The following is a 19,817-nucleotide window of genomic DNA, read 5'->3' as shown; positions in this document are numbered from 1 at the left end:
GATAATCCGTTGGAAATTCTACCCAAACTTTCGAGACTAACATAGAGAGAGGGGCATGTTGCGTCTTTTAAGTACTTGCGAGCGGAATTCGAAGTGCAAAGACCTAAAGCGAAAGGGCAAAGTCCTAAAATTGTGGTTGTGTTTTTATCGCAGAAACGGCTGGCTAGGCATTGCATAATCGATACCGCTATGTAAATCAATCATTTTAGGCGACCTCATACTTTTACATCTGAGAGTTATTTGCAAATATTTTGGAAATATGCAGTCTTTCGCAATCAATATGCGATCTTTTTGTCATCATATCTTCGTGAGTGGATGGGGGTAACTATCAGGTGCACAAAACTCATGATTATTTTGCAAAAACTTAACCTAATACGCTGAATTAAATCATATTTAATGGCATTGGGTCACGATGCACTGCATACTGCAAGTCATGCAATACGACATAGTGTATCGAACTAGCGGTTGAAGAGACTGCCGATTAAATATGCAGCTGCATAAAGCAATCATCTGCCGTAAGATTAAAAAATCGTGTAAAAATTGTTTTGCTAAAATTTAGTACGAAAAGAAAAAAGGAAACAATGACAAGCATATCAGAAAATTTGACAAATTCAAGAAAATATTAAACTAAACGCTATACAAACACCAAGAACAAGTAAAATTTATAACATAAAATATTTCCTCATCGTGAGTTGACGTTACGTGTTGCAGGCATCTTCTTCTCCTTTTAAAAATGTTATAAAACAACAAAAAATGTCTTATTGTTAAAAAAAACTTCTTTTTTTATTACATTTATACACACATATATATTATACGTGCATGTACAATAAATAATATAAGACAATGAAAGTTGAAAAAAGAAACGTATGATTGATGTTCACTTGATTGCCAAAGATTTTTTAACAATTTGTATTTTTATTAACGGCTTACACATCTTATTGAAAGATAGCAACCGCATGGAAAATTTTAAGAGGAAATTGATGCGTTTTTGTTAACAATTCAATGAAGGATATAAGCAATTGAAAATGATTGATTATTAAGTCCTTGGTAAAGATGAATGAAATGAGAAAATATTTGTCTTAAGACGAATCATGGACACTTAACAGCTGCGAGGAATATGCAAAAAAATTCTTTATTTATTTGACATTGATAACATTGATAAATGCTGTCACGTTTTCGCTATAAAGGCATTGCAGGCACAAGATACCCTTCTGCTGTGCGCGCTCAATCATTTCACAGCGAAGTGGGATTATTTACGTTATTCACTTTTATAATAATTGTTATCGACTTTTACTTGGTTGTTTTGCTGAAAATTTCCTGCATCGTGGCAAACTAGTGTGGACATAACGGGGAAAACTGCAGTGCAGGGACATGTAATGAAGAAATTTAAAACAACAACTGTCATCTCTCCCGGTTTTCTCTTAATTAAATACGCTATCCTTTAACATTGCTTTTGCTAGTATATCGTCGTGTGTTTAATGCTTCGTTTAACTTGTAAAGGGAATTACGGACGAGTATCTTACACACGCACACAAAACGTAATATCAGTCTCGCCTCCCGTGTTGTTGGGAAAGTCAATGTTGGTCGTGCATTTTAAGCTATCCAGGAGGGCATTACTGTTTTGGGCACATAATCGTGCCAAATTGAAAAGAATTGACAGTTATTTGACATAGATATACTAAGGAACACGAAAGAAGATAAGATGAAAACAAAAACACACACTTCTTTACAGATGAATCAATAAGAAAGTTATGTGCAATAAAAGGATTATTCAATGCACAGTCGAATTTATGCCTTACATCACTTGCAGCACGAGAGACTTGACATAAACGCAACTCTTGTTATACCGACCTTTTTCACCCAAAATCAGGTTTTTGTCTATGTTTCCGTTCGTTCGTCCGTCCATCCGCCTGATATTCTTGTGTTCAACGTAAATGCTGCATCCACAATCTTTGGAATATTTTGATAAAATTTGGTACACCGATGTGTTTTTTTAGCTCAAGGGCGAACAATTTTGAAAATGCTTCGGATCGGAGAATGTCTTTCAAAAGTTGTTGTATTAAGAAACGTGTTAAGGGAAGTGGTGGATCCTCGCCTACTATAATGTCTTTACTAGTTTTATATCAATACAAATCCACACTATTGCTATTTGTAGACGTGTGAGTTGGTCGCTCAAGTTTTATAAACTTATTTTACATGGCTTTGGAATATGTTTCCATAAAATCTTCTTTCATTTTAGATAAACACTTTCTGGTTTTTGCGCGTTTGTGGATACTCATAATTAGTGGGTGTCGGTTTTAAAACAATATCTGTTACGCATTGCACCTTGCAATGTTTGGCTCATTGTGAAAACGATTGCGAAGCATATCACATTCAATGTTAGAGCTCTTCTTCAACCATCAACTGAGAGTGAGATGCGGTCAGCGTTCTGTTTCAATTTTTATAATCAAGAGGTCCGCTATAGCAGAATTTAATGGACGGACGGACATTTAGACAAACATTACAACGAATATCACCAAATCGACTTAATATCTTTATGCTAATCGGAAACCTATACATATATATATATATATATATATATATATGGGGTTACATGGGGTTATGGGGTTACAAAAGGAAAAACCAAGCTGGTATGCCTTCACTTTTCAAGTGTATTAAGAACAGCGTGTGTATATGAAAAATGGATGATTAAACACCACAAGGGCATCTCATCGATTAAAACTAAGCAGCGCGAAAATGTTTGCATGTATATTAACGAAGGAAGTAAAGTATGTATGCCTTGTGGCACATTTCGGAAATGCTACCCAACTTCTTAAGAAATTTTCCTTCTAATTATTGCATGTTTTTTTTACAATAAACTATATGCAAACTATCCTGGGCAAGTAATCAAAACTCGTTCACTTTGTGATTTATTGCTTGATGAGCTATATTTCGACACAACTTTCGCACAATTTTGCTAAAATTTCGTAAAGCTTTTCAATTGACACCAACTATGATATGATGTTTTTCATTAAAATGATTAAACTTTCGTTTTTTATATCCCGAGAGCGAAAGGATTTAAATGTTGGAGGGCAGGTTAGATTTGTTAATCATTTGCAACACATTCAATCGCACATTGGAAAGCGACTTCCATTTAAGGTTTTTTGTTCCATATGAAAATTAATTTATTTAAGTCTACCTATCAGCCTCACCGTACGGCAAAATGATGATTACGACATCAAACCGTTCTAGTTGTAGATGCAATGAATTTGTCGTCAATTTAGGCTCAAGAATGATGAAAACGAGTAAGAAGCTGATAAAGTCTCTCGCTTTCTTTGATCTGAAGCTGAACGCTTGTAAAAAGACGTTGCATAGCTTAGAGTTTGCTTTAGTAAATGGAAATAATTATGTTGAGAAAAGACGTACAAGTCACTCCGTACTTAGACAAATGAATCTAGACTCCATTTACGAAATGAGTTTTGTAGATGTTGTAAGGGAAAGAAATATGCGAAAATGACTAAGCAACTCATGCTCCTTCGCTTAATTGTTCCGCAAGATATATAATCGACAAAGAACGCACGCTACGCAAGTTCAGAGCGAAAACACATAAAAAGTGATGGCCTCTGTAAGCGACTCTTAGATGTAGATTTTGCACTTTACCATATTTGAGAATAAAAAATTTAATTAAAAAAAACATTTTATGGGGAAAGTTTCGATTCTTTCAGAATTTTCTGAATTCTAGCTATGAATAAATAAGGGACGGACATGTCGGATTTATATTTACATTGATCGAAGATAGTTGCAAAAAAAATACATTTTTTGTTTATCGCTCTAAAGCGTTTAAGAATCCGATTATACCGGCTGCCTCAAAAGGGTTATAAAATGTAACCAAAACATGAGAGCAAAAACAATTTATTTATTATAACAAATTTTGTCCTTAATTTATTGTGTAAAGACGACTTGGAAAGCTCCGTTATATGCGTTAATCTTTCGCCCTTATGGTCTAAGTTATATTAATTAAGCTATAGCCTAAAACAATGTTCTACGCATTTCTCAAACACACCCAACTTTATTTGTAATTTTCTTGTTGACAATCTTTCTAATGTATGCACATATGTCCTTCCGTCTTTGCTTAAGCCTACAGCCTTCACACTTGCTTGTATATATATGTGTACATGTAGTTCATATATACCGACATTTTTGTTTTAAATTAACACCAGAAACTGTGAGAAATTGTTTACTTCACGCCTGTGCCATCTTATGCTGCAAAGCTGACAAAATGGATTTCTATGCATTTAGCTTTGTATCTGCTTGTGGTTATTGCACAAATGTCAAGGAAGTCATGCAAGTCAGTGAGTAAGAATATAGAGAGATTGTTACGTTGCTTTCATGTTAATTAAACAAATCGATTATCACAGTGATTTTGGCTGTGCGCTTCGAAAATTAAAATATATCCTTGGTTTAGAGACCTTACACCACAGCCAGCAAATAGTATTAAGTGTGTACATGTATAAAACACAGAAAAATTTTTTCTTATATATTATTTTATGAACAGATTTAAACGTTCCTTTCCGCGTTTGAGTTCCCTTCGTGATACGTCTTCTTATATGAGTTGTTTTCAAAAGGTTATTTTAATGCGACAAAAATTCTAAACATTGAATTGTAATAAATAAAATAGTGTATGTAGGGTACGTGATAATCAAATTTTATCGATTACTACGTTTCAAGTTAATAATATTAAATTTTTGATATCGTATTGTCATAGCAAAACCTTGTGTGGTTAACTGATTGAGCATGTAAGAAGAAGAAGAAGAAGATTGTTTTAGAAAATTTGTGAAGAATTTTACTGTTATAGCAAAAACGTTGCGTTAAACCTCTATATGCAATATCGGATATTAACTTAATTAACTAGAATCCTGTGAAGCGGGAATTGAAATTCGCCTAATCGTTATGAAAGCAAAAATCAATTGATGACATTTCCCTGAACCGAAATCACATGCTTCCCATTGGAAAATCATGAGCAAGATAAACTGTCACTGAGTCGTCGAATGAAATTGGAATTACAATTATGACGTCATGACGGAGCTGCCAAAGCACGAGCCTTCTGCTTTAAAACGTAATTTGAATGCTGCGAAACAAAAGACGGACTTTCCGTATGAAATCAAAGTGTCCCCATTAACTTTAAAAATTTGAAGGTAAGACGCTCCCGAACACTTGGTGTGTGGGTAGCGACCACTCGTTTTATTGTTCCCTTTTTTTTTATCGTATATCGTTTTGTCGTCCTTTACAACTTTATAAAAATATATTAATTAAATTTACGCTACATTCACACTCACGCAATTTAAATAATCATCCAAAATTGATTAAATTTCTCAATGTTTTTAAATTATTTATATTTAATGTCTCGGTGCTTTTAAAATAGCCGCTAAAAGATGGCCCATCAACTTTGTAATGAAAAAGCAGCAAGTAAAACAGAGGACCACAAATTAAGAGTTATGCAAAAAAAAAAAAGAAAACTTTTTAAAATTAAAACTAAGTGTTTATAAAACAATTTTTAAACATAGCACGCAAGAGTTTTGCTTATGCCACCATTGCAAGCACATTATAAGTCATTTACAAGCTAAGCCAACCAAACTTGCGCTAAAAATGAAAAAGTTTTTGGGCTTTCTGAGAGTGTTATCAAACGGACGACGCTGCCATAAATACAACAAACTATTGGACATTTTAGGCCAACTACAAAAGGGTGATTTTGTTACTTTTTTGTCAAAAACATTGCACAAAAACTATACATGATTTTGGTCAGTTTGAGATTATAATTCAATTAAAGTTCATCCTTTCGCCTTGCCATACGTCTACTGATATGTTAGCTAAGTGCTATTCCCATTGTTATGGCAATACCCTCAAAAGGCCAGTTGTCCACTCAGCATGCAATTCGCATTCTCCCTCCAAAATCGGGAAAGTAATGGGATATGGTAAAAAAACCTATGTCTCCACGGACTTGGGCAAATTTGAATATTCGCAATTTTGAAAATTATAGTGAGAGCTTACAACTTTGCGAATATGGTCCCGTGCCATATTCAAAAATTTGACTTGTTAAAGAGCACCTGCACAGACAAGCACGCTTATAATAATTGAAAGCTTGAAATATCTATAAAAAAACAAACAAATTCGATAGTAAGATTGAAGGACATTTGCGTCTGTAGCGTCCACTAAATCTGTCGAACTGCTATGCCCATCTCATAAACTTTTATATAAAATACAATTTCTTCATAATTGAAAAGTTCTGTGAGCAAGGCGCTAGAGAAGATGATCTGGACGATCTACTAACTGCGACCGGAAACTCAACCTCCGAAAGACTGCCTGTTAAGTGGCCTGTTGGGAAAATTCTGACAGTGATTAATGCCCTTTTGCTGAAAAACATGGATATCTCTGATAGCGATTCATGCAGGTTTTGCCAAGGGAGGAGTGCGACCTCTCGTCACACTCTATGTGAATGCCAGGTCATCCACCAAGTGTGTGGCGAGCACCTTATAACGCCGGTTACTGGACGGTGTTTCCTATCGTACGGCTGGGGGCATGAGCGCGTACAATAAATCTTTTAGATCGCGGTACGGCTTCCCCACACAATTAATGACAAGCTGGATTTTTTAGTGTCTTTTAACATACTTAACATGCAATCAATGTTCGACGCCTGCACGAACATATGTATTTTTCAGTTCGTTCTTATCGAGAAATATCGTTCTAAAAATTGAAGTCCATGTAACTGCTCGACTTAGACATTGCTCGAATTAGCTCTAATTAGCAAACATAGTTTTCAGCCACTTGCTGTAAATAGCAGGTATTCTCCATTGACTTTTACAGCGATAGCCTTCTATCTCCCCTAAAGTAATTATTGCCTGCGAAAATAACTTTCTGTTCAATTCTAAGAGTAGCCGAACAGTAACGAGGCAGATGTTACACTCCGTTGGATATGTAATTTATTATATAAGATGAAGAGCATTTATATATTCGTTTAGTGCCATTCTAATACATAAATTTGCACAAAGCGCTCTTACCATCACAGTCAGTCTTCTAACTGTCGCACTGCTAGCTACATACCACGACGCATTCCGTGTATTATTTAGTTGAGACTTTGTTTTTGTTTTGTTTGTTTATTAGTTGCTGTTTCTCTTTGTAGAAACTTCATTTAAATTTGTAATTTAATTTTGCTTACATTCATGCATACATATACCATAGAATGTTGTCGCTTTAACAACACTTTAAAAAATTATAGATAGATTAACGTGTGCAAAATTTTCCTAACAAAAGACAAGGAGACAAACTACTATAATGTCGATATTAATATCAGCGTTTAACATAGCGGGGATAGTCTGGTTGAAATCATACTCCGGAGAGTGAAAATGTTTACCAAGAATTTCTAATAATTAATTTTACAGATCGCGTACAGTCTGGGAGAAGAGCCGCTTATATAGTCATTATGGTTTTCAAGCTTCATCTAACTTCTAGGTAAAATTAACGTAAGTAAACATATTAATGAAAAATGTTCGTCAAAGTCTTTATCAGATCAACCGTTCATTGTCAAGTATATGGGATGAGTTTGAAGACCAAGAAGCTTCATTTTTTTTTTGCAAGTTTGAGAGAAAGCGGATAAAAATCGTGTCTTTGTGCTGAATATCGGTTCCTTGGTTGCTGTAACTTGTTGTGTATCGATTTTTTTTTTCTTTTTTTGATATGACTAATCGCTCAGAGGATATCTCCGATCCGTGTAGCACAATGATGGTTAGTAAAAAACGAGGAAAGAAAAAGAGTTCAGGAATGGCTGCAACGTAATGTGTTCTAAATCATCTGCTAAATCACGTGATAAATCGTTAAGTATCTCTCACTGTAGCTACGACCGCTGAGATAAGGATCAGTGAACGAGTGAAAGCATACTTAGACGCTTGGCGTTAATGTGAAGTCATTTCGTTTCGAATGCGCTCCATTCTCGTAATTGGATGACCTGAGAAACCATTTTTTCTTTTTTTCAGTTTTCGATTATATGAACGTCTTCCGTATACAAAAGGACTATTGCAAGCAATTAAATTGTGTCAGAACCTCGACTAGTCTTTAGGGTTGTGGTAGAACGTGAGAATTTTGCCTCGATGATCCTGGCGCGATTCTTTGAATTATTCGTATAAAGGGCTAACAATCATCCGCTCTAAACTCCTAAATGTCAAAATCGAATAAAAGGCATTGAATACTTTTCAAGCCATAGTCAATTTGCTGTGCTACGGCATTAAAAATACACTGGGCTCTTCAAATCTGAAAAGGTTTTGTAAACTTGTCATTTTTAAGGTGTCTTAAAATATTGTTTTGGATGTTTCCGGAAATTTATTCTAAACATCAGTACGTATTGGAAACTGAAATTTAAAATCATGCTTTTATGCTTACCATAATGCACATATATTTCATATGAAATTGTTATCGAAAAAAGGTAACTTTTTTCATTTAAAACACACATAACAGACTCGTAGTTTCATAAATTCGCTGACTTGAAATTGATATACAAAACTGATCCATGAAATATTAAAGAAGCCACAATTGCAACTATTGCCAACCAAAGAGAACTTGCCAAATAAATGCAGGTGTAAGTCTTCATGTGCACACGTTTCATAATTTCGTATTCATTTACATAATATTTTATTCAAAATTCTTTCAGCTTGAATAGCAAATTCATGCCGCTTTAACAGTGAAACTTTACCAGTAACAAAACAGATATATTCCTCTAGTTATATAGTGCTATGAAAGAGCTAACTGGCAACAGCAACTAATTGATGTTGTGGTTCAAAGATATAGTAATTGTATATGTATATATACGGCAATAGTATATAATATAGTATAAATATATATTTATATATATCTATATATACGTTTAAATTAATAATATTCCTGAAGGTATATAAATTTTCAGCAAACAAATGGTTTTGCCGAAATAGAATAAAATGATCTATTATGCACACTCATATTCAAATATACTGATTAAAACGGAGCGGAGGAAGACAACTGTATAACTCATGCATTAAAAACAAGCTGAAGATTCTAGTAATTTAAACGCCATCTATTAAAGCTATGCACAAATTTCTACACTCTTTCGGCTCCGCCTCATACCCAATTACCAATCTCGAAAAAGTGTTAAATGTTCGCTCCTTTTGACTTCACCTATCCTTCGCCTCGATGGAGAGGAGGGTGCCAAAATGAGTTAGATTTAAGTCGTAGTAATTAATAATGTCATGTATTTTAAGATGACATAACGAACGACAGGTTTGGGGCAATTCAAAACGTATGTTGTCTGATTGGGATATTGTACGGTTGGCAGGCAGTATAAAGCAGATGACTTTCGGTACTCCGGATCGAGAGACGGAATGTGCCAGCTTTTTCAACTTTCTTCTCAATCGTGCAGCTAACTACCCACACGTCGGCGCTCTAGCCTTAAAATAATAGAATGTCTGCAAAGTAAACTCTGAAGCTATCTTGAAGTACCTATTAAGCTAAAGTAAAACTAAGCAAATAATTTTGAAATATTCCAGCCATTGTTTTACTAAACTATAATTTGAATTACTTCCGCGAAATCTGCGAGTTCGCTACTTTCTGTTTGTTAATATATGAATAGAAACATATATCCCGTAAATATGAATTTGAAATTAAAACAAGGGCCTTGTTGGTAAGTCAATAGCATGAACGGAAAGTCGGTAAGTGAATCTGTTCTCTCTTAATGAAAATGTCTCGAAAGATATAAATGTTTTGTGAGGACTTCCAAGTAAATTTTATACCTACAAAATATGTAAATTTATATAAATATAAATATAAAAGGAAGTATAAGTATAAATATGAGTAAACGTATAAATAAATCGATTGGCGGTTAAATATATTGGAGGAAATACGCACGAGATACTATTAAGTTTCAGGTAGTATTGGGATAGTTAGCGTCGTGCGTTTTATGAATTTGTTATATAATACAAAACATTCTTACATCGAGAACATGCATTATTATCTACATAAATAACATTTGATTCGAAGGATTGAATTGCTTAACACTAAGCACTAAAGCTTCCGTTTTCTGTCACCAGAAATACTAAATATGATAATTTTGTTGACGATTAAAACCTTTTTCAGGGCAATACATTTTGCCTTGGTATGAATCGAAATCTTACTTTGATGGAAAATGTATGCGTTTTATGCTATATTTTAGACAATATTTATATGAAAGGCAAGGAATATTTATAAATATGGTCATCCATCGATGGCTTGCACAAATTACTCCGTGTACATATTTTTAATGCTATATAAAAGTGATATAAAAGCTCTATTAACTTACCATAGGACCTTGAATTAATAACTACATCACAAAAGTACAATGTTTAGAATCTCAGTAACTGGATGCTTGCACTAGCGTTTTCCAAAGTAATCGTTATGTTTTTATACCGATCACCGAAGGATGAGAGACATATTTATTTAGTCAAAGCGTTTGCAGTGCCCAGAAGGAAGCATGAGAGATCTCACAAAGTATACATATTCTTGATCAGCATTTAATCCTAAATCGATTTAAGCATGTCCATCTGTCCGTCTGTGTAATGTCTGTTGTAAACATTCTCCTGGCCGTAAAAATGAAGTTAATTTGGCAGAAACAGTCAAAGTTCTTGCGCATGCGTCTACGACAAAAGCCACTCCATATTATAGAGCATAAGAATTTTTTCCTTTCACCTCTTTTGTTTTTTTTTTTTTGTTGGGAGTAATCGGTGATGGGTATGATAGATTCGGCCCCAATCGAATTTAATTTTCTTACTTGTGTCCTATTCGGTTATTATCAAATAACTGCTCTGGATCAAATCTCATAAGCTGAAATCGTCGACTTTCATTACTCTCGTCGTCTCTTTCTCTCTTCCTCTCTCTCTGTGAATTGACTCTTTTACACAAAGCGACTGGAGCAACCTTTCAGTGAAGTAGTTAACCAGTTGTTCGGTCAGTTTAGACCAAATTGTTTATTTATTCTTCTCTTTGGTTCTTTGGTAAAGCAGCAAAGCAAATTCAACATTTTAATATCCTTTGCGTACATTTTCAATTACAAAATACGGCATATAGTAGAACATCTCAAATGGAAATAGGCTGCAGAAAGAAGAATATAAACACAATCAAAGCATGCAAAGAAACCAAGATAAATGCATTCATTCGTGTAAATTTAATGTTTTAAGAAACTTCTCTTAAAGTATTATGATATTCGTTCGTTCTTATCAAGTTTAGTCTATTTATGCAATTGAAATATAATTGAAATATTACTTATTATTATAATTATTATTATGATTATCATTAAGACGCAATTCAGTGTAAATTTAATCCACTATAATGTTTTTTCGTTTATTATGAATTCTTTAAATACCATTTTCCGAATAAAAATTGTGACTTGTACTACAAAATGTTTTTTTTTTTTTTTCATTTTTTCTCTATATTACGTATATACATCTACTTAGCTACTCTTTTTGACTTACGCAGAAATCAGTATTTATTTCTTTCTTTTTAGATTCAAAGATGTCCATGAGGACATCAACATTCCATCAATATGATTAAATGGGATGCAACGTCTGAATTTGTCTCTGAGATATGATACGATGCCAAATGAAAAGACGTTAATTGCCTTCAAAGTGGCTTCATTGTGTGTCGCATGTTGTCGCTTTATGCGCGCTTGCCAGTAGAGAGTTTCAACGGCAACCAAAACAAAACCAATAAAAATCGCATTATACGCGACACATTGGGCACTTAGTGGGGCTTAAATGCCACCTATAAAATACCGCAAAGTGTTTTAACACAGAGACAAAAAAGTAAATACAAAAACAGTCGTCGCGGATACAAATACAATTTTAATCCATTAAAGGTGCAAAACATAAGGAACTACTTTCCGTTAACGACGAAGTGAAATAAAAACGACAAGACACTAAATGTAATTCAATAAGAAACCAACAATAATAACAACAATACCCACAGAAAATATCGAGTCTGTTTGATCTGCCTAAAGTGTACGACGTTTGCATGTAATTTTATATGTCCTTACGATTGGCAGCGATGAGTAAAGCAGTCGACGAGAAGCGAAAGACAAGGGCAATGGAAATTGCATCTTAACAGGAATGAATAATAATCAGCCATCAGCGAAGGCTGGCGATAAAATGAAAAAGGGAAAAGAAGAAAATTTTCGTGAATCGAAAGGAAGGAATCGAAAGAAAAAACGAAGTAAAAGACAAAACCAAATTTCCTGCTCAATAAACTCTAAATCATTAAAGGCTTTTAAATCATTTCTAACGCATAATGCTTAAATCAGGCCGGAAAGCAAAGCGAACAAAAATAGCGAACGATAAGAGTTACAATATATCGGTCAATAATTCCCGGGAATATATAAGAAAAGCGTATAGATTTTGCAAAAGTCATGCATTAGGCCTACGTTTGCTTAACGTTACGACGCACTTTTCTTATGCAACGATTAGTCACGATCCGCAAAATACATTTTTGTTTTCATTTCGTCCCCCGAATTATCAGTGGATCTGGAGAATTTGATAGTTATTACTTCACTTTATCTAATTTTCGTAACGATCCCTGACTTTGACATGTCTGCGAGTATGACGAGTCGAAGATTCTTTTTCTTAAGTGCAGTAACGCTAAACGTGACATCAGCATCAAATTTCACGACATTGTGCGCATTTATTAATGTGGTGTACTTTTAATATTTAGTTTCATTTAGAAAAAGTAGTTCTTGAAACAATCGAAAATAGGCAGAAGTCAAATGTAACGGGAGGAGTAAGGCAGCTACGCAACGATAAGAGTTGAATTTGTGGTAAAATGGCTTCGAAGTGCCTCTGCATTGTCGTGATGTAATAACCAAAACTTTGCTATAAATAATTCTGTCGAATAGATTCGCGCACACCACGCATTACACTCAGATGATATGCCTTGGAAGGAATGCGTTATTGAACACTATACAATCAAAGAAAACTAGGATTAACAATATCTATATTTGAATGTATATGTGCGTAGGTGCACATTAAAATATGCTGTGTAAGTTATATTATGTATATATATATATAAATGGCTGTGGCTAGAAATACCACCACAACTATTTTTTACTTCAACGCGTCTGACGGCGTTTCGGTTACTGTTACGCTTGAAGCTAAAGCAATTTGTTGTTAACAGAGGAACTGCATCAAAAGTACGACTGTGTCCGGACTGGTTAAAGGATTTAAAAAATGTCAAGGAAAAAATAAATAAATAACTTATTAAGTCAAGCAATCGTTTTGCCGCGCTTTGTCAAACTTGTTTCCGAACTTTATTTTTAAAAGAAAAGAGGATAAAAGTTTGTGGCGAAGGCCCCCCCATTTTAAAGTAAATATTTTTACGTAAAGAGTGCACTTAAAAATATCGAAAGGAGTCAGTTTATAAAAAGAAAAGTTTTTGATTAAAGATTTCTTACCTAGCACAGGTTAAATATTGAAGTAGATTAAAGAAGCCTTCCCTCCTAAGAAAGAATCTGTAAAACGATCAGCAAAGAGTAATTTCAGAGCAGTGAAATATCTCTTCTAAAGGGTTTATCATCCGACGGCTGAGCGGCTTACAAGTTTATCATTCACTTCTTCTGCAGGAGGTATGATTACAATACTAACTCGATATATTCCCTGTTGTAGATGAAGTTCTTATCGCTTTAAAGAAACATATCTTCAAAATTATGCTACATCGTGTCTTGATGAAAGCAGCGATATGTAAGCAGCGATATATGGATATTTATTTTAAAATGAAGTTTTTTTTTTTTTTTGTTGAATCCACTTGTGGCGACAAGATTCTTGACGCAATATCCACATGATAGGATTTTGAATTAATGCCAAAAGTATTGAATTATCGCGAAATTGAAGAAAGAAGCGCAAACAGAAAGCAGAGAAATGTAAAAGCACAACTTTTTATGCTCGTTATCAAAATCATTATAAAGAACGTAATAAACATTTCCTAAAAACATTTGACGATAAAATGGTACAATGGCTTGGAAATGTTTATTGGCATTTATATCTGTGCCAAGTTACAGTATGTCGATTGAGAATGAAGTAAATGAAAAAAATTTATTCACAAATTTATTTATTTCAAAAAATCAAGTTAAATAAAAGTTTATAAAAATATATCTACAATCAGCAATCTTCACTAGCTTGCCCTTTTTTCTCTGTTCACTCATACAATTTTTTTGTTTGTCTTGTTCTCGCAATATGTATATAGTAAGGGTTTGCGTTTGCTTTGACCTAATTTGCGTAACTTAATAACTTTGTCTCAAAGGAGTTGACTGCACGGTCGTTTGCTTTTGTCGAAACGATTGAGACGCAGCTCTTAATTTTAACTATGTCTGGAAGCATTTAATAAATCACTCGATAAGTTCAGAGGATGATAATCAGACGTAGAATGATTATTAACGAATCCATATGACTATTAGGTAGTACCAACCTTCAAGCGAAACATGTGAAAATTTCATAACCTTCCGACCATTAGTTTGCAAGGTAGAGTTGCTTTATCCATTAATTAAAATTTCGAGAATTTATGCATCGTAACCTTAAAAGTATTGAAAAGTCTGCACAAAAGTGTTATGAGAAATGAATACAAAAGTATAATGATATATGAACGATATGTATAGTAAGGCAAATTCTGTCGGTTAATTATATGCAGTAGGCTTCCCCTATAAAACGCATTCATAGAAGACGGACTCGTAAAAATTGTGACCGTGCAAAACAATATGAAGAAGGATCGTATGACGCGGTATACATAGATAGCAAGAAAATATATGTTGATGATTTTTTAAAAGTCTCTCTCTTGCCAAAGAAAAAGATTTACTACACAACGGTCATAAAATTATGCCTCGCTATTAAAAACATTATTATAAATACAAGGAATAAGTTAATCGCTTTCGGCTGTGAACGACTCAAAGTTTCTCCTACAATGCAGTTTCATGCAAAACGTGACAAGTTGTAAGGGCGTCTACTGCATTTCCTTAAACTATTTGTCATAGAGAGAATTTTAAGGATTTAACAGAGAATGCCATAGAGGAAACAAAAAATTTTCGGAGCTAATTTTTATTTTTGGACCCAGTGCAATCCATAGAAATAAGCAATTCCTCAACGGGTGCGTTCTCTCTTACACACCACCAAACTCTTTGTCTGCTCGTATACTTTTGTATTCAGTGCAATAATCCGATTATTTAATAAATGTTGATATGCTGATGTGTATGCTGACGGCCGGAAATGAGTTTTCTTGAAAATCGATTAAATCGGATCATTTTTACGACTCCTACCTACATACCGTCGCATTTCGAGAAGAAAACACTCGACGATTTTCTACATTTCTTTCGACCAAAATTGGCGAGAGATGTTATTTCGTATATTAGATAAACATTGAATATTTGCATGAAATGAGACCATTGGTGGAAGTCCCTTCCATCTAAATCTCTTTACCGCTGTATGCCAATAAAAAGTACAATATTTTGTATTTTATGCTAATCACTGATTCAGAAAAGAGATTCGATTTATAATTGGATCAAACATTTTTAAAGTTGTCTTTCGAATCTCTGCCTCTATATAAATGCCCGAATAAAGTAAGTCAGAAAGTCTATATGGCTACGCAAATTATTTTAAATATTTAAGTGAACAAAGTGAACAAAGTATGCCTTGCTTGATAATAAACTTTTAAAATGTTTTCATTTCACATAACACTGTGAATCAGATGTTGATGTTGATTTGCTGATTCACAGAAGAAGAGGAAGATATTTTCATATATGAAAAATGCTCTCTTTCGCTTAAATTTTTAAAATTTACTTTAATTGGAATTTTCTTTATTGCTGCTTTCGAAATGTTATCGATTTTGCTCTTGTTCATCCTATCACATTTATTTTACCATAAACTTGGATAAAAAGAAAAAAAAAAAAAAAACAGGTGCATGCACTTAATATAAATGTTTGCTTGCAAAGCGCACAAGCAATCCTATTTATTTGTTATCAGTATGTATGTTAGTCTACCAGTAGTCAACAATCAGCTCGTTTTATTGCTAACACTTGATATACGATCTTTGTCCATTCATATTATGTTTGTGAATGTCTTCCTGTATCTTCCTTACAGACACGTCCAAGAATTTTTGACGTTAATATTTGTACGCATATTTGTTATGCTTTGTACATCTGCTTGTCATCAGTCATTTTTCAAGCAATTCTTTTATGATTTACTACAGCTTAGTTCAAACCAAACGTATTCAGTATACTGAAGTCCTTAATCTATCTCTCTTCATATGCACCACATAGTGTTTCTTGGCATTTCAACGTTATTGCAAAGCATTCATAAAAAACAAATTCTCCTCTTTTTTCCTTCTTTTATACAAATTTTGTGTACTTGTGCTTGTTGATATTTCCTGTTCATCAGCTTTTCAAAATCCTTATCACATTCACCTTAACAGCTTATAAAGCATTCTTCGTATTATTGCCTGCATGCATACCTAAGAAGTTGGAAAGAATTTTATGTATTTTTTTTTTTTTTTTTTTTCAAATCACATTCACTGCTTTATCCTTTGTTTTTAAATTTAAGGATATGCCAGTGTTTTCACTTAAAGTGTAAAAACGGAAAGGACGTATAAAACAATTGTACAATGATCGTTACTTTGATCATGGTGGGGTGACAAAGGTAACATGCTATTACAACTGGATATGAGGTTTGGTGATCTTTCGAGCGCATTCGAAGAGCAGTTCCGCCTGAATCTGAATAATCAATAGTTATATGTTAGATACGATTGACTGGTCACTTAGCACTAGAAGAGGTTGTTTATTTACTTTTATTTTGAAAATAGAAAAAAAATTAGCCGCGCCCACCGAATATTATAGAATATAAAAATGTTGTTCCGTTTCTTTAGCATAAGAGTGATATAAGAAGGTATGAGATACCGTCGCGATCGAATAAAATTTTCTTACTTGTCTAATATTGCTTACAAGAAATATTATTAATGATTAATTATTAATTATTATTATTTATTTAATCTCTATTTAAAGCTACTTTTCAGCAAGCCGCATGAAGGATTTTTTTCTGAAGTCCTTTTCATGTAACGTAAACACTTTAGAAAAGTTAGAAACCAGCAGGTGAATTAAAGATTAATTCTTCTCCGAACGCTTGAGGATGATCTCTGCTGCTCTTTTGGGGCAATAAAAAAAAAAATCATTTTCTAAAAAGTTGACAATGACTTTGACCTTTTAGCAAAGGATATAGAGAACTCATTTCAAAGCAAGGGTTTTACAGTCTTTTTCTTCATGTACTCACTAAGATGCATATGGTACTCAATCACGCACCCATTTACCAGACTTAGATTTTAATAATCAATGGTTTTTTGCTTACTCACTAATTTCATGCCACCCAAAATAAATGAATACTGCTTCAATATCCTACTTCATGGCTAACCATGCGTAACCCTGTCCACAGAAGCTGATTATTTGACTCGAATATTGGCGTCAGTTTGAATGGAAATTAAATTAGCCGTCGACCAAACTTGGATAGAAAATGAATTTAATTAAGATACACACAAATAAACTTTACCTGACAGTGCACAGCTGCCGTTTACTCTATTAGCTCAAAACCACTTGATATCATAAACGTTAAATAGACGGAAATAGACGGTATTTTCAATAAAACTAATTAAACTAAAAATTGATTTTATTTTAAACACTTAAAATTGAAAATATTTCTTACACATTTTTATTGCAGTCATTGACTCCGTATGACAATAACATACACTAGCATCCTAAAAGGTTGAAGGCTAAAATAAATGAGAAATTTTTGTTAAACATTTTTAAAATCATAAAAAGAAACGAAATGTTAAAAATGAACAAGTCCGTGAAGCGTATTAATTTAATGACATAACTGCTACTGCTGTTGCTAGTAGCGAATATTAAATTAATTACTCATTAACATTTTGCATATTTCCGGCAAATAAGATAGAACAATAATAGGACTCGCAATAAAGGACTCAGACAAAGAGCAAAAATTTGCAAAATTAATGCCATAGTAACTCTATACAGTGTTCTGCTCACACAGAATAAACTTCCTTTAGAAGTGTCGTACATGTATTGCGATTTTTCACATAGCTATAAATAGTTGTATAAAAGTCTTTTTCTAACACGTTACAAATAAGAGATGCAGACAATAATGTAGACGCGAATTTTCTATACCTAAAATGCATAGATTTTTAAAGTTTGTAAATTTATTATATAAGCTGAGGTAATATGCATAGCAATTATCAGACGAGACTAATACACATTCACATAGACGTTTTTGTGTAATGTTGTCTTGCATAGTACAATACGTTTGTTGTTGTTTCTTGTACCCCACAACACTTGTGGTATAAGGTTATATTAAGTTTATGCAGATGTACGCAACACCCAAAAGGACTTGAGATAGGGCAACCATCTACTAAGCTTTTCTGTGTGTCGCCCTGTCTGTCTATCTTGCGTAGTTAACTTGTGTGTTATTTAAAATCATACACTTCTGGCCGCGTTTATCTAAATTGCTTGGGGGCAATAACACGAATAATCAAGTAAGTGAAGATACGAGAAGAAGAAGAAAAGAAAAAAAAAACGAATTGAAAAGAAGTTTGGCACCCGAACACGGGCTAGTCTTAATGCCCGAACGCCAAATATTGAAAGTCTTAGATATAAGATCACTCATCGCATTGTTCTGAAAGAAAAAGTAAATAAAACACATTAGCAATATAAAACTTGTCTCTTGCTATTATTTGTGGAATGCTACTGCGTCGAAAAGCTGCGACAAATTTCTTTTTTTTTTCTTTTTAAAACTATTTCTTCGCCTTTAAAGTGACCGTCAAACTGAAATTATATTCCTTACCAACGGTTTGGCCCGGCAGATGGAATTCATATCTAATGGTTGCCCGAAATTGGGCGCGATTTCTTCAGTCTTGATTCATCGTTTGCACGATATTCGCTTGATTGATTGCTTGTTTCCGCATCATGCACGTAGATTCAAATTTCATACCACGTGTGAAAGACAGAGATCATCTCGTCACATACATTACAAAAATCGCCTCGTACATTTAGGATGGACCTCGTATTTGGTTAAATGATTTCGTAAATGTGCCTTTGATGAAAAGAAGACACATCCAACGGTCCTGAAGAACTTGCGCCTTATGGTTTATGAAAATGTCTTTTGTGACTATGAACAATTACAATTATCGTCAACGAAGAACGTAGGAGAAATATGATAACTAATTTTTTGTTGCAAAAATTAGATGATATTGTTTTGGACAATTTCGGCTTGAACAACTCTGTGAGAAAATCAATTTATTGGAAGAAAAGTTCGTTGATCGTGCGGACTCCAAAAATATCTATATGAGCTCGACACTAGGTTCATGCAATATAACCCATTTAGACTTCTTACTTCCACTGGAATTATGTTAAAGAATTGGTTTTGCTCCAATAAACCACGAATTCTCAATGACCTCATTCGTGACCTTGCAGGTGCCTTGTTGAGCAAAAAAAAAAATTGCAAATTGATATGTGGCTGCAAGAAGAGTAGTTGTTGTATTGTGCTGACTATTGATCCAGACATCTGCGGTGTATAAAAATTTGCGCGTAACCGAATTCAACAGAAGTCAATTAAATCGCGGTGTTTGACTTGGAAGTTAGAACAGTAAAGTTAGAACTAAAACTTTACACTTGATATTAATCATTTTGACTATTTTGAAGTTAAACGATCTATTCTTTAATTTAATGGACTATTGCCAGATCATCGCAGTATGTTCATCCA

The sequence above is a fragment of the Glossina fuscipes genome, unplaced genomic scaffold (assembly GCF_014805625.2).
Source record: "Glossina fuscipes isolate IAEA_lab_2018 unplaced genomic scaffold, Yale_Gfus_2 2, whole genome shotgun sequence".
In the NCBI taxonomy this organism is placed as follows: domain Eukaryota; kingdom Metazoa; phylum Arthropoda; class Insecta; order Diptera; family Glossinidae; genus Glossina; species Glossina fuscipes.
Note: the sequence above shows the minus strand (reverse complement) of the source record.